Here is a 15,010-nt window from a genome sequence, read left to right as displayed (position 1 = left end):
CTATTTTGGGCTGAAGGCAGTGCTATATTTGTGCTTACAACTCCCATCTCAGTGTTTGGCACTTCTGCTGACTCCACAAAAAAGACTCCAGATGCAAAAGTCCTGCCATATGCTTGGATGCCAAAGAGTTGGTGTTGTGAAGTCACTTGCCACCTAATGGTGTTTTCCTGAGATAAGGCAGAACAAGGGCTCATGACTGAAAGTTTCATTTCAAATAGAAAAATATATGGGTTTAGCCCTAAAGAAGTATTTGAACAAGTTGTGTAGGGATGTCGCTTGTTCTTCTGTGCTTGGTGGCTTTGCATCAAGAGTATGTTTCTAGAAAGAGCGTGGGAGTTGAGCAAAGTGTTGTGGTGCTTTGGCAGGTGGTTCTGGCCTGCCTTGCATGGGGATTGGGCTAGGTGCTACAGCCAGCCCTTCTGGCTCATGAGCTGAAATTCACTTTGGTGTCAACCTTTCAGGGCAGTCTGAAAGGCTGACAGATGTTACTGTGATTGGCACCCAGGGAATCAATGTGAACCAGACTGTCATCTGGTCTCCAGCAAAGTGGAAGAGCTCTCCCTGGGAAGTTAAAGGTGGCAGCTGCATCAAACTGACATGGGTAGAGGAACCAGCTGGTGTGGGGAAGCACGTTACTGAGGACAGCCATGTGCTTCATTAGTCTGGTGACTAATAAGCAGTTTTTATAAGAGAATCTAGTATGTGATATGTAAGTAAAGAAGGAAGGCAGGGTAAATTCTTTACGATTCTGATAAAGAGCAGTCCAATGCTCTTCCTAATACTAATTTCCCCAGAAATTACTTTAGCTTTTCCCTAGTTTTCTTCAAGGCACAGGATAAGTCTTGGGAGAGTAGGAAAGCTTTTTGGTTCCCAGGGTTACAGAACAAGGGTCTTGGCAGCAAAAATAGGTATGTTCAGTTTCACTTGAGATAAAGTGTTGATGCCCTTGTGATTGTAACTGACTAGTTACAATCATGCTTAAGTTTGAGACGCCTGGATACAGGTTGAATCATTGCCATTTTATTCCCCGTTTTTCCAGAGTCCAAACCACAAAAGCACTGGCAACTGTTGTGTCTTCTGGATGGTGCTGGTGCTGTCTATAAGATGCCTGGCAATCCTACTGAAAGGTAGGTGCAGAATAAGTTGCAGGGGCTACCTTGTCAGGACTGACAGTTCTTTAGCTTGCTTTCCTGTTATTTTTTCATATTCTACTTGTGCTGTTGAGGAAAACCATTGGTGATAAGTTTCAAAGTACGTACTTAAAGCTGAGCCTTTTGGACTCTTTCTCCCCCCCCCCAAATCCAGCAGGCTTAACAGCCTCTAGTTACTTGTGAAAAGTCCAAGGCACTATATTACTATTTGATTCAAGTTATCCAACCATATTTTTACATTATAATTTCATAACTGAGCATTCTCATCAGAGCCAGCCTATGGATTATTACGGAATTTCATGTATGGGTTGTGTATTGAGCTGCGTTCTTTGTCAAGGTGACAATGTTCCTGATGTTCCTAAATCTGTGTTTTGAAAGAACAGGACCCCTGCCATCTTCAGCATTTCTTTTCTCATTTCTGTGGTTCAGCATCTCTCTGAATAGGCTGTCTTTGGGCTCTCGCAATCCTGACTGGCTCTATACATGGCTTTGAAAAGCAGGAAGTGATAAACACCAGACTTAACAATAAGTGCAGTCTGGAGATTTGCTCTGTGTATTAGGTTGTCTGATGTGAAATAATGCATTACAAGGAAATTTTCCTAAGGGAAATTAGACTGAAAGATGCAGGTGGACTGTGTGTGTCTGTCTCCTTGAGAAGGTAGGTCTTCTGAGGCATAATTAAAATGCTTTCCAGTTATTTTCACAACACACAGTGAATGGGTAAGTGTGACAGTTGAATGACAAGCATATATGCACACGGGAACAGGCAGACTGGGTGAATTTAATTTTCTGACTAAAACTTTTGCTATGAGCTGGATTCATTGTTGTTATGATATTGACATGAAGTTGAATCTGCCATTCCAGATGCTGATTTGGTGGTTTTTTTCTTGCTTCCTGTTGTATGTAGCAACCTCTTTCTAGCTCAGACTTTCCTCCCAAGCCCCTCCTCACGCAGTGGTTGTGGTATGTCGTGTTTGTTGCAGCTGAAGCTAAAGTGATGGTCTATGGCACACCCTGCTTAGTTTAGGGAGAAGTATAGATTCTGATGTGGCAAGGCAGCTGCAGTTCAATTGGTCTTCGCACAGAGCCTTTGGCTGCATGAGTCAGTCTCCTGCTTGCTTAGAGCATCTAAACCCTTGAGGCTTTTAAGACTGATGACCTGCTAGGTACAACATTTATTTCTTAAATAGGTTAATAGATTTTCTAGTTTTAACCTTAATCTTATCCCGTTAATCATCTCAGCATTCACTGGTTAATGTTTTTATTCCAATAAGCAGCTAAAACTAGGATTCACCCCATTATAGAAGTCCGCGTTAGCTACATTAACCTGTACCATCTTTATAGATTTGTGTTTCACTGCAGCATAAGGGACCCCAGATCTTGCAGCTATCTCTAGAGACATTATTAGCAAGATATTATAATCTTTACAGTCCTGCTGGTGGTTGACCTGTCCACTTTTCTGCAAAATCTGGGGCTTCCGTAGTAAATCCTATAAAACCTGGACCCCACCCCAAGATAATCTATGCTGTGTACACAATTGTACTAGTTATTCCCTTTGGAGCCAGAATATGTCTAGTGCTATTTGTACCAAGTGTCAAAATGATAATTCCAGGTCTGTCTGGGTCTTTGGTAATCAGTGAAGGTATACAAGGAGGTGTCCCCGTTCACCTCTGTATTTGCTGCTGTTTGACTCACCGTGTCCAGCTGAATTCATTTGACAAATGCAGGTTCTAGTGGAACCCACACATTTCCTTGCCTGATACTTATTTTCATTGGAAAATAATGTTCTCATTGGAACAGCATTGAATCCTTTGAGGTGTTCAGCCCAGACTTGTTAGGCAGTTTGGATGCAGACAGCACTGAAGTTCTTGACTTGTGCAAAGGATCACTTAGAGCTGCATTAAAATTGCTTGTCCCTGAATCACCTGAACCTGTTTAAGGGGTTCTTATCCTAGGGTTTTTACACTACAACCCTGCACCTAGTTTTTCTCTGTTGTGCCTCCATCTGAAGGGAAGGGTCTGAGATACTGAGTCTCACGAACTGGCTTTGTTATGGACTGAGTTGCAGAAAGGTTTTAATTTCTATTTATCTCAAGTCTCTGAAGGGAGAGAGCCAGACTGCTGCAGCTGGAGTGTCTGTTGTTTAGTCTCCCAGTCCTCCCGTGATCAGACCCATCCTTCCTCAGGCAGCAGTTTCACTGCAGCCTTTGCTGCCATGGAGACGTGTCACCAGTGGCCATTAAACTGGTGCTGAGATGGCGGCTCCTGCTGCTGCGGTTCCTATCGTCGTGCTTCCGTCAGCATTTTTCTGGTTTGAATCTTGCTTTGATGAGTTCTATCTCCTCAGTGCTCATTGCACAGTACCTTGTGCCCTTCCAGGCATATAGCTTGTGGCCCAGCAGAAGCTCTCTTGTACTTTGATACCTGTTTAATTGTTGAAATGCAGCATTTTGAGCTGTTTCTGCCATCTGTTTTTTGCATAAGGCTTCTCCTGGCTTTCACATGATGTGTGAGAAGGCAGGAGATCCTACCCAGAGGAGAAGTGGTGGTGTGCACACGGAATCCAGCTGTGAGAGGGTAACCGATCAGATTGGAGTACATGTAATTCCAGTATGATTAGGGACCCGGTGTAATCCCTGTGCATAAAATGGGAAGTTTTCTGCAATAGGCAGAGTCCTGTGGATTCTGATAAAGGTACCTTCCTATGTCAGAAATCTGTTCTCTTAACTGTAGTGAATAATGTGCTAATCAGGCAGCACATCTGTGGAAAGAATTTAAATGGTATTTACTTACCGGTTGTCAAATGAGGGTCAATTTGTCGTAGTTTATTTCTGTGCTCACTAGGAAATGCGCTAAGGGAAAGAGTCTAAAATACTGAGGACTGCTGCTGTGTAGCAAAGAGTATACAAGGAATTAGAGGGAGCAGCAGAGGAGTTGTATAAACAGTTTGACTCATGTAAAAGCTAGGAGGGGATTGTGATCCTCTGAGCCTCATGAACAGTGAACTATGAACATGGAAAATATCACTGAGAGAGACTGTTCTGTTGGAAATTCATAAAGTTTTGTTAAGTTGAGTTTGTTCTTCAGTGACCGTAGAGTCTCAGGACTTAGCTTACTTTCTTTTGGTCAGAGTTTGAGTGTGCAGGGCCTGTGATTAGGCTGTGTTAATTAATGAGCCACTGGTTACCTAACCACTACCTGGTTATTGGCTGGGTTGCATGAAGCATGGATGGTTAATTGTGTCCTTTCTGATGAAGCAGATGCAATCTCAAAGCTATCACTGTCTAGTTCTGAAATCTTGAAAACAATGCCATACACTATTTCATCTGCAGTGCCTTTGGGTGCCCACTCCACAGTCTCCAGTGTTGCCTCTGCAGGCACTGATTCTGAGGAATTTCTGAAGGCTGCAGGTAAGCTTTATTTAGCACGACTGTGATGAGACAACTGAACTAATTTGCAAGTCTGGTATTTGGGGACCCTGAAATGCTTGTGCACCAACTGGACACACTTCCATGTAGACGTGAGGTATACTGAGAGAGTTGGAATGGTTTAGGAGTGAATTATCTGGTGGTGATGAGAATAGGGAGAACTCAGATTTTGCTGTAGTTCAAATGGATATGGGACCAGTGCTGATGGATTTCTAATCAGGGAGGGATTAATGTAGACTAGTTGGAAGATTCCTTAAGTCAAAGCAGAAATACTGAGCAAAGTTAGAGTCCTTCGTTTGATGGCTTATAGTTGTTTTGTGTTTTGTACTGGCATGTAGTGAATAGGCTTTGGTGCTCTTGTGCAATATGAAAACTTGTTCAGTGGTCAGATCCTTTCATGATGCGCAGCATGTTTGGAATAGCCTGCCCCAGTCGGTACTTAAATAAAGCCATGAAGCATGCTCGGAAAATGCTGGCCTCCTTGCAGACTATAGTTTCAGAATAAGCAGGTATATGCTGCTAGCGGTCTTGTAGGGTATTCGTTTCTCAGGGATGGTTTCCGTGCCAGAAGGGCCAGCACAGATGTTTGTGGAGCTGTACTGTTGATGAAGTCAGTGAACCGGACACAGATTTTGTGCATGTGCTTGTGTGTATTTGTGTTCATGTGGCCTGGATCAGTTCCCTGTAAGGCAGGAGAGCAGGAATACCTTGCTGTTGAACTCTTTGTTACATTAAAGTGAGCCTTGTGTTACCTGGAAACATGGTCTAATGCCTGTCAATTAGTTAGTCATTTGTACATTTGAATTTGGCTATGGGAAATTGTTTCTGTCTCTGTTGTGAGTATTGACCTCAGCTGGGCAGCCCGGCACTGAAATGAGGCAAGCTTCATGCCCTCTGCCCTTCAGGTGGGCTCAAATGTCATGTAGCCTGACTACACAATGTGGTGTCCCTAATATACCTGCTGGTTTCTACATAAGGTCTTTTCCTTACCATGAGATCACCTGCATCAGGATTAACTTCTGATTAGTAGTCTTAAGTCTCTTGGGTACTGGAACTAGTATAACCACCTTTTTGAAATGATAAGTGCTTATATCCTGCTGCTTTGTTCTGCTGTCGAGTTGTCCTGAAGAGAGGCAAAAGGAGCCACGGCTTCATCTGATTCTGTTGTTTAATGCATTTCATTCCTTTTCATCCGCATCCCAAATTTGGCTGCGCAGCCGTGTTTGATGTTATTCCTCCGCCTCCTTTGCAACCTGCCTGCTAAAGTCAAGGGGGAGTGTAACAGAACACAAGGTTGGCTGGGGCGGCTGGGAAGCTTCTGTCCCTGTTCGTCTGCCTCAGGTTGAGAGAAAAGGCAGGAGCTGGAGCTGTTGTAGCATTGCTGCAGCATGGTTATAGTGAAAGTGCATGAAAGTAGCATATGGAACACAAATTTGTTCTTAATTTGTACAAGGAAGTTGGCTCCAGATCTCCTCCGTTTGTCTCATAGGCGGTAGAGGAAGAAACTCATGAGAAAAGGAGGAAAACTGCAAAAAATCTAAAGATCTTCTTGCAATATGAAGATGTGTTACTGACTGCAGTCAGCCAGTGAACTACTAATTAAAGCAGTATCTTAGCAGTATTTAAAGTTTTAAAAAAACGATAGCTTTTAAAACACAGAAGTCAGAAATAGGCATCAGGAAAATAAATTTTAAAAGTTAGGTTGCTTTGGTTTTGGGGAAGCATCTGATTTTTTTTTTTTTTCCTAACTTGAGGGCAGTTTCCAAACTGTAGTGGGTGAAGTTAGAGCTTGTTACTTAACTGTCTTTTAGATTTTATAGAACTGACTTTACCAAGTTGTGTATATAGCACCTCTAGTTTCTTTTCTTCATGGTTATGTTATACTTGCTACTTGTGCCTTGTGTTTGTGTTCCATCTAGCTCAATATACAAGAGGTGTCTTTAGAAAGGAAGCAGCAGGCATCCTTCTTTTTCAGCTGTACCAGCTAGTATATGCTAATGTTTTTTGTCAGCTACCCTATTGTAAATATATATATATGTATTCTTTTTTAGTGTGGCTTTCACTCAGTTAACAACAGATCTGTAAATTTGGAAACTCTTCAAAACTGGACTTGAATTATGGCACTGATAGGTCATGCCTAGCCTCTGGACGCCCTCGTGCTGAGGTCTTTGGTGGAGGTGTTAGTAGTATGTCCTCCTTTGGTGGGCTGCCAGGCACTTTATCGGGATGAGCAGGGTTCATACCACTTGCCACTGAAATGCAGCCACTGCAAGATGGCATGTGGTAGTTCTTAAACAACTCTCAGGTGCTGTGGGCAAAACCCCAGTGGTTACTCTGTACACTGTTTACCTGGTGCATTTATCATGAATTTGCTACGTGAACTGCAGTTTTGTAAGATCTTGGGACTGTCACCGTAGCTTCTTCAAAGCATCCAGCAGACAACTCTGCCTGTCTCCTAAACGTGGCTTTTAAATCACACAAAGTCGTCATGGCTGTATAAAGTGCTGATCAGTTCATCGTTTTAATTTTCATTGTGTTTTCTTTCAGCTTCTGGCATCTCTAGTGTTCATGAGACAATTCCATCTTTGTTTCAGTGTCACGGTTTAATGCTTGGCGGCTGGTGACAGTACTACGCATGGAGCTTGTGAAGTCTCTCTGAATTAGTTTGCTCGCATCTGTGCAAAGAACTGAAGCCAAAAGCCTCTCCTTTCAGAGGATTAGAATCACATCATTACTGGAGGGAGTTCAGAGAAGAGTGAAAGAAGTGATTAGGGGCCTGGAGGGAGTGATGTATGAGGAAAGATCAAAGGGACTAAATTTGTATCGTTTGGATAACTGACAGTGAACGGGGAACATGAAAGTCTGTGATTATTGAACGTGTATAAACAGGGAAGGGTTGGGGAGAGATTATTCAGGGTGGGATGATGGGGGGAATGGGGTTACATTAGCAAGGGGGAAACAGCTGTTAGAATAGGAAAATTTCCCAACAATAAGGTAAGTTAGGGTGTTTAATTGTCTCTTCCTATAAATTCAATAACTTAAGGTACTGCTTTTTAATTTACTGATGAACAAACATAAAATGTTCCAGGTAGAGGTAGAAGTATAAAGCCAAGATTGGTGCAGAAATGACTGTATGGTTGTATGTATCTTTGGCTTTGGTGGCCACGTCTACAAGGTCTAGCATCTGATTTAGGTGGAACTTGCTGAACAGAGCAGCAGGTAGGGCATTGTGAGAAACAGGCCTTTCTCAGCTTTTTCATCAGGATTAACATGATCAGGCTGATGGGCATCACCTGTCTGTACTGTTTGTCCTTCTGCAGTCATCTGGGATTTCAAAAGATAGGTATTGCAGAGGGTCAGTAGTTAGTGTTGCTTTGATTCAGAAGTTTGGACTAAAGCCTAGGTATTAAAGTGGAATCTAGGACTTTGCTTTCAGAATGAGCAATTACAGGAATTAGTGATATTCTAGATGATGCTTCCAAGATGCATCTTTAAAAGTATGCCTTTTGCTAAGCATCCTGTGCTTTTGCATCTCATGGCAGTTACGTTCGTACCTCCTGCTGAAATCACTTTGTTAACAACCTTTAAATGACTCTGGGCTTCTGTATGAGCTGATTGGTTATCTTTTCTACTGATGTTAGTAATACCTTAATAAATCAAAACACATTTTGTCAATTCCAGATTTAAGTTCCAGCTGAATCTTTGCCTTCAAGCTAAAACCTGTAAGTGGTGGCTGTATGGGGTCTTCTGGGCTGGCTTGAAAGTTTTCTTTCCCAGCTGGTTATAGTACCAAAGCCTAGCAGCAGGTTTGTGTGCCATCACTAACTCTGCATTTTCTATCCCATTGTTCATTTAAAGCAAATCTTTTATATTATTCTAGCATATCTTTGCCAGTATAAACTGTCGTAGCACTCTGATTTTTCCTGTCTAGCTGGGAATAATAAATCTGCAGTTTGAGGAGATTATGACTGCTCTAGACAAGTATGTTTCATGTGACCGGTAAACCAGGATTAAACGTATGAGAAGTTCAGTGAAACAGTGAGCTGATTATTATCACACTGCAGTTAAAGGAGTGTGAGCCCATGTATGCATGTGTTCAGACCAGCGTGGTGTATCAGTGCCTTCTCAAGTACTAATGCTTACTTCTGTTTGCAGAAGTAGGTAAATCACTGGAGGGAGGGAGTGAGCAGCTGGGTGGGCTGTGCTGCCCGCTGGGGTTAAACCACACCACCAGCTCTGCAAGACAGGGCATAGCAGATAGAGCCAGAAGACTTGGCTTACAAATGACTCCACTTTGGTGTTACTTCAAATTCTGAAATCCCAGGGTTGCTTTAGAAGTTTGTCTGCTGCCTCCCTGTGTGGAGAGGGCCCTGGGCTTGTTGCTGGCATACCTATGGTATTGCTCCTCCATGAACTTGTCCAGTCCTTGTCCTTGTGTTGTATAATCCTCTGACTTCTGCACAGTGAGAATAGTGCAGGTCGCTTTCACCTCTGGGCCTCCTAACTTCTCCTCACCCAGCCAATGCCTAAATCTTCCCAGTGGTGGTCATCACCTGCATTGCCTGGATACTCTGTGGCCTCTGCAGGCTGAACGGCAGCCACAGTTAGGTCTGCTCCATCACTCATCCTCAGCAGCCTGCGTTCAGCTTGGGCACAGTTCAGCACTAGCCAGGAGGAGCTCGGGAATGATGAGGCAAGTTGTGCATGCGTCTGATGTGAAGGGAGCACATAGCAGGCTATGTAAGGAGTGCTTGTGTGTGTAAAAGTGGGGATCAATGTATACGTGTAGAATAGGGACCTGTGTATTTAAAAGCAATGGGGATAGTGTATTCCCTTGCGATTGTGTATTTCAGAGCAGAGGCTTATTGATTCAGGTGCCTGAAATAGTGATACTTTGAAGCAGAATTTCCTTTGGGAACAGTTGTGTGAAAGGGCAAAGGGGAGATGATTAAAATGTAAGCCTTTAGACCCTGCTGAATTACTTTTTCATTTTTTTTTTAAACGAGACTGTATTACTGAAGGATTTAGAGCTACCCAAATCTCTATTTAACTGCTGCATCCCCGTCTAGCATAGATTAGTGATAAGAGGTTGCAGTGTTAAAATGCTGCAGATGACATGAAAATGCCTACTGTTGGGAGACTACTGTGTTTGCTGCGTACAGAGCAGATGTTCTTGTTGAGGATGTGGTGGCTGTTGGCTGCTTTTGCACTGGATTACTATACCAAATCTCCCAGTTGTGTAAGAAATGCACAGTCACAAAATTACAGGTCAGCATCGTTGTTTGATATGCCACTTCTCTAAGCTTTCCATCTCCCCAAAGGAAGATCTGTTGTGTGAGAAGTCTGCCTAGTCACTGAATTGGTATTTGCTGATATTAATGTAGGACAGCAGTTGATGTTTGGCTAGCAAGAAGGCAGTCGTCTTGTGGTGAGCAGGTTTTTCCAGACGGTAGATTTTTCAGGTTTTCTGGCAAAATGTGGTTTGGTTGGTTGGGTTTTTTTTCCCCCCACGGAATGACTTCTAACACAGTGTCAGAATGCGAATACCAAGGTGGTCCTCAAAATAACTTTGTCTAGTCAGGCTTAAGAGGTTTCAGGTTCAAAGTGGTTGTACTGAAAAGGTTGTTAGAGGTTTTCCTGGTCTACTCGTGTATGTTTGACTTATTTTCTGATTGCCGACTCACTTGTGTGAAAACTGTAATATGGCCCATTTTTCAGAGATTGGCTGTGTGTTTTTAATTTTTCCACAATAGCATAAACATGTGCAGAATCTGTATTCAGTCCCGTTGAGGAATGACTCTAGCACATTTCTTATCAAACGATAATTATAACTTTTGTGTTACATATAAAATTAGAACATCTGATAGTGAACATCCTATAAGATATTTATGGCAACTCTCTGTATTATTTTCAGTCTGTGGGGTTCTATGTTCATTCCTCACAGATTCTCTGTCTTTCCTGTATTTTTATGCACAGAGATTGATCAGGAAAAGCTTGCAGAATTGTGCATTCCTGAATATATCGGTTGAGAAGTATCTTGTGGCAGTGAATCATTTCTAATGCTGCTGCAGACCTCATTGCACAATGTCATTAATAGTCAAAGAACTCCTTTAAAACCAAGCAAAGATTTTACAATGTGCAGTGGTTCTGATCTTTATTACTCTGTTAATCATGTTGTACTTGCTAACAAACTGTTGTTTCTGCTTTCTTCTGTGAAGTAAAAGGAAGGGCGATAAAAAAGAGCAGGTTGTTATCCTTGCCAGTACCATGAAGGTGAGCATTGTAATATTGACGGCAATGCTATATCTGAGCACAGAGGAGTTTATTGCAATGACCTTCTGCTACCTGGGTCCCTGGGTTGCAATTCCAGCAGGTGATTCAAATTTGATGAACGTGTGGCAGAACTGACTTCCAGCAGCACACAGGCTCTTCATCTTCTTGACATAAGGGAGCACCTTTAAGCTGTTTCTCCTGCATGAGTCAGTACTGCACTTCCAGTACATGTCTTGGTCTGTGAAGAAAGATAGAAAATGGAGGGGGAACAGGAGACGTCACAGGCAGACTGCAGTGTCTAGAACCAGCTCTTCATGCTGCAGTGTGTAGGGTGTGAAGCGCTGTTCCTGTGCTCTCTGTCGGCACTGGTGCACTGGCAGGTCCTGCCTGCAGTCTCTCCTGGAAATAAGCCAACAGAAATACGGACTCTGTTAGTTTGGACTTGGTGCTTTGCAGTTCTGGTTGTTCAGGTTTTTTCCAGCTTACAGACGAGAAAGAACAAGCACCTGCTACCTGCAGCCTGCAATATAAAGGCACCCATGAGTACCCAGGTCATAGGTGAGTGGTCACACAAAGATAGGGTCCTGATATCTTCCCAAGAGTGGGAAATTGCTGCTGTTTCTCTCCAGTTTTTTTGTTCGTCTGTGTGGTGTATGTGTAATGGACACTGAAGCCTGGAATTTCCCCTGTGAGGGAGGAGGCAGCAAGCAAAAGTTTGTATTTATTATACTGAAGGAACATCCTGTTTTGTTACTTGTTCAACTTGGATTACGTGGTCCATGCTGGATAAGATACGGAGCGTGATGTACCTAAAATTGGATTCTGAAGAGTCAAAGTCTAGTGGCATCCATAGAAGGGAATTGAAAATAAACTGAGGAGTGTGTAAAACCTGAAGGCTGCTGGGTTGAACAACCTTTCGCATAATAGGAAATGCCAGAGTTTATTTATAGTGGTTTGTTGGGATGTTTTGGGTGGGTGTTTTGTTTTGGGGTTTTTTTTGGGTACGTTTGGGATTTTTTACAGTTGGTTGGGGGAAAGGGGGTGTTTTGATATTACTAGGGAAAGAGACAATGTATACACAGAAGGCCTGGATTTCTGGTTGCCTGTACACCTTGATTTTTGCCATTTTTTTACACTTCAAATTTGATTAAAAAAAAATTAGTATGTTGTTTCAATTTACTTTGTTAGTGTAACTCAAAAGATGTGTTTAAAATAAAATAAAAAATGCAAAACCCACCCAAAACCAAACATCATCCCCACCTTCCTCCCCCCTGCCCCAACCATGTTATGTGGAAGCATGGTTTTTCAGAAATATTAGCAATTCCAAGGTCCAGAGCAGGGATTGTGGCACATGGGCTGAAGGAGTAATTGTTGGCTGCAGCTTTTATTTTATCATGCTCTGTGGGCTGGCAGCGGGAGGGACAAAGGCAGGCGTCTTGGGAGGACGTTCAGTGGCTCTTGGCTGATAGCGGAGCAGTACAGATCCTCCTTGGTTGTTCTGCTTGCACCAGGAGTCTTGGTGCCTCTGTGCAGAAGGAGTCAGTGTAGGGGAAGTTCTACATTTTGCAGCATTGAAGTGAAAAAATACCCATAATGGAACTGGATGGTTAGGTAACTGCTGAACTGTACTAAGACTGTCCTGAGTAGAAGATCTGCAGGTTGGCCAATTTTTTTTCCTGACATCCTTGTTTATTTTCAGATTCTGGTTCCAAATTTTGGAGGAGGCAGAGGGAAAATAAATAGCTGGGTTTTAAAAAAATTTCTTAAAGGAAAAAAAATCCCCAGAATCCTGCTCAGAGTAATGGCTGTACCATTTAGCACTTTTTTTACGTAACTAGTCTCATGTGGATAACCAATATGGGAAATTTTCAACTGTATCAGTTTGGCAAATTTTGTAAGTGGCAGAGAATGGGTATTATGTAATGGAAAATGTCAGGTAGTCTTCTTAACTCTAGGATATGCTGTCTGGTCTGGCTACCGCATAGTTTTGCATTTGCAACTTGCTGGTGTGTTTGGGGTAGGTGTTTTTGTCAGATACTAATTTTCACTTACATGTTCTTCCTGGTACCCTCAGCTGGGAGCCGAAGGCTGTGCTTCCCAGTATCCTAGCTCGTAGTTTGGTTTCTTTGGTGTTTTTGTTTCGTTCCCATTCCAAAGTTGCTGTTTCAAATCTAATTCTACAGTGGCGGTTTGAGAAGTGAAAACATGTATGTTCGGGGTCTGGGCAGAGAGATACCAACTGGTTCACAAGTCCATCAGCTTCTGCATAGTCTAGATTCCAACAGGAGCAAAAGCACGTATAAAAATACATTTAAAAAAAAAATCTTGATGCTTAGTCACCCCATCTCTTGCATGTTTAATTTAGCTTTTCCTTTGACTGGTTTCTGAGGACAGAACAGGAGTCAAAGTGTAGTCCCTTTGAATTGTATGATACAATTGTCTTTTTTTTTTTTTTCCCATGAGGCTGTTAAAGTGGAAGGAGCAGAGCATGGCTGAAATCTATAACCTGTGACTCTCTTCACTGAAAACTGTAATTTTCAAAGCAAATCTCTGCAAGGGCACTGAGTTACTGTGATTTCTCATGCAGTATAAATAATGTTCTTTTCAGTTTACATCAAACAGAGCTGGCATTGCTTACTGATCTGATGGAAGCTATGGTAATTGCTTTTGTACGTTCCATTTATAGATCAGACTTCTATGACTAAATTTAATTACTTACAGCTGAATCCAGTCAAAGTAATAAGTTCAAAATAACCTCTGTCACGCTGCAGTGGAAGCAGTGTGTTCCCAGAAAAAAGCACTTCCTCATTGTTTCATTTTTCAATTAAGAGAAGAGTTTTTAGCTTTCACATATTTATTGTCTGGTTAAACGAAGAATGTACCTCTGCAGAACTCTCCTACCTAATCCTACCAACCACGATGAGACTCCTGTCTCCCACTTAACAGCACTTAAAATATTTCCTTACATATGGGTCTTGCATTATTTGCAAAGAACGGTAGGTATTCTCCTCTGCAAATCTGCTCAGCTGCAAAACAGAGGGAAGTGACTTGGCCAAGATCGCATGGAGCTGGTAGTCTGTGAGATCCAACGCTACCGTCTGGTGAGCAAATCACATGGTATTTCCTACGCTTAACACTTGCTCGGTAGTCTGAGTCCCCAAGTGTGAAATCTGGTTGCCTAATGTGACAGAAAGATGTCCTCAATTACTGAGGTAGGGTCTTGCTATGACTATTTAAAGCAACTCTCCTCTCAGAGAAACTGTTGGTTTTTAATCTCCCTTGAGTTCCTGGGCATCATTGGTACACCCTTAATCTCCAGCAGCTGTTGTAGCATACAGGTGTGGACAGCTGTGCCACAGAAGAAACATACAGCATTAAAATGTCAAAAAGAGTTAAAAATACAAGAAAGAAATAATATAGTGCATTTCTCATTTCCAGGTTGTACTGAGTCACAAACAGGAGTGTGGGGAAGTGCTTTGAGGACAGTCACTGCACACTTGCCCTGTTCCTCCCGTGATATCCACTGCTGGCTGCTGCCAGAAGCACATACAGGTCCGGATGGACCTTTTGTCAGACCCAGTATGGTTGTTGTGATCTTGCATAGTGATTTCCTTGTTAATATGTGGCGCCCTGATTAGAAGTACATTTGAAGATGTGTAATGAGAAAGAATAGATGCCTTGGAAGATTGCCATATAAAGAGTGAAAAGCTTGGAATTATTTGCTGAAGTGTTTAACAAAAAACTAAAGAATTATGTTCTTGTTTTTCACTTCATTATACAAGAATTAAATGAAAGATGGCTTAACTGATCTGTAGAAAAAGCTGCTGCAGGACAGTACAGGGACATAGTGACCTCGGTGCAATTGTGGCAATTACACCTTTCCTTACATCTCTGTTGCTATGCTGGTGTACACACAGTCACGCAAAGCTGAGTTTCCTTATGTTAATATGATGTTAGCATGATTGATCTGCTGGATGTCTTTTTCTGTTACATATGCATGAGCACACACACATGCACACTTAAGTGAATTTGATTTCTTCATTCCTTGTCTTTTGCTTTTGTCTGACACGTTGTCATTTAAATGACCAAATCTTTCCAGACTCTTAATTCTCACTTTACATGTCTTTTAAAAAGTTTCGTCTCCCTTTTTAGCACCCT

At 42.3% G+C, this 15,010-nt stretch overlaps 1 protein-coding gene across 1 annotated transcript in view; it reads left to right on the top strand.

The window, feature by feature from the left end:
- The window catches only part of TTC28 (tetratricopeptide repeat domain 28), a 195,634-nt gene that overhangs the window by 80,152 nt on the left and 100,472 nt on the right, over positions 1 to 15,010 (top strand). The gene's annotated exons all lie outside the window — the stretch shown is intronic.

This window comes from Gavia stellata, chromosome 21 (assembly GCF_030936135.1).
Source record: "Gavia stellata isolate bGavSte3 chromosome 21, bGavSte3.hap2, whole genome shotgun sequence".
Classification (NCBI taxonomy): domain Eukaryota; kingdom Metazoa; phylum Chordata; class Aves; order Gaviiformes; family Gaviidae; genus Gavia; species Gavia stellata.
Note: the sequence above shows the minus strand (reverse complement) of the source record. Positions and strands in the feature narration are given on the sequence as shown.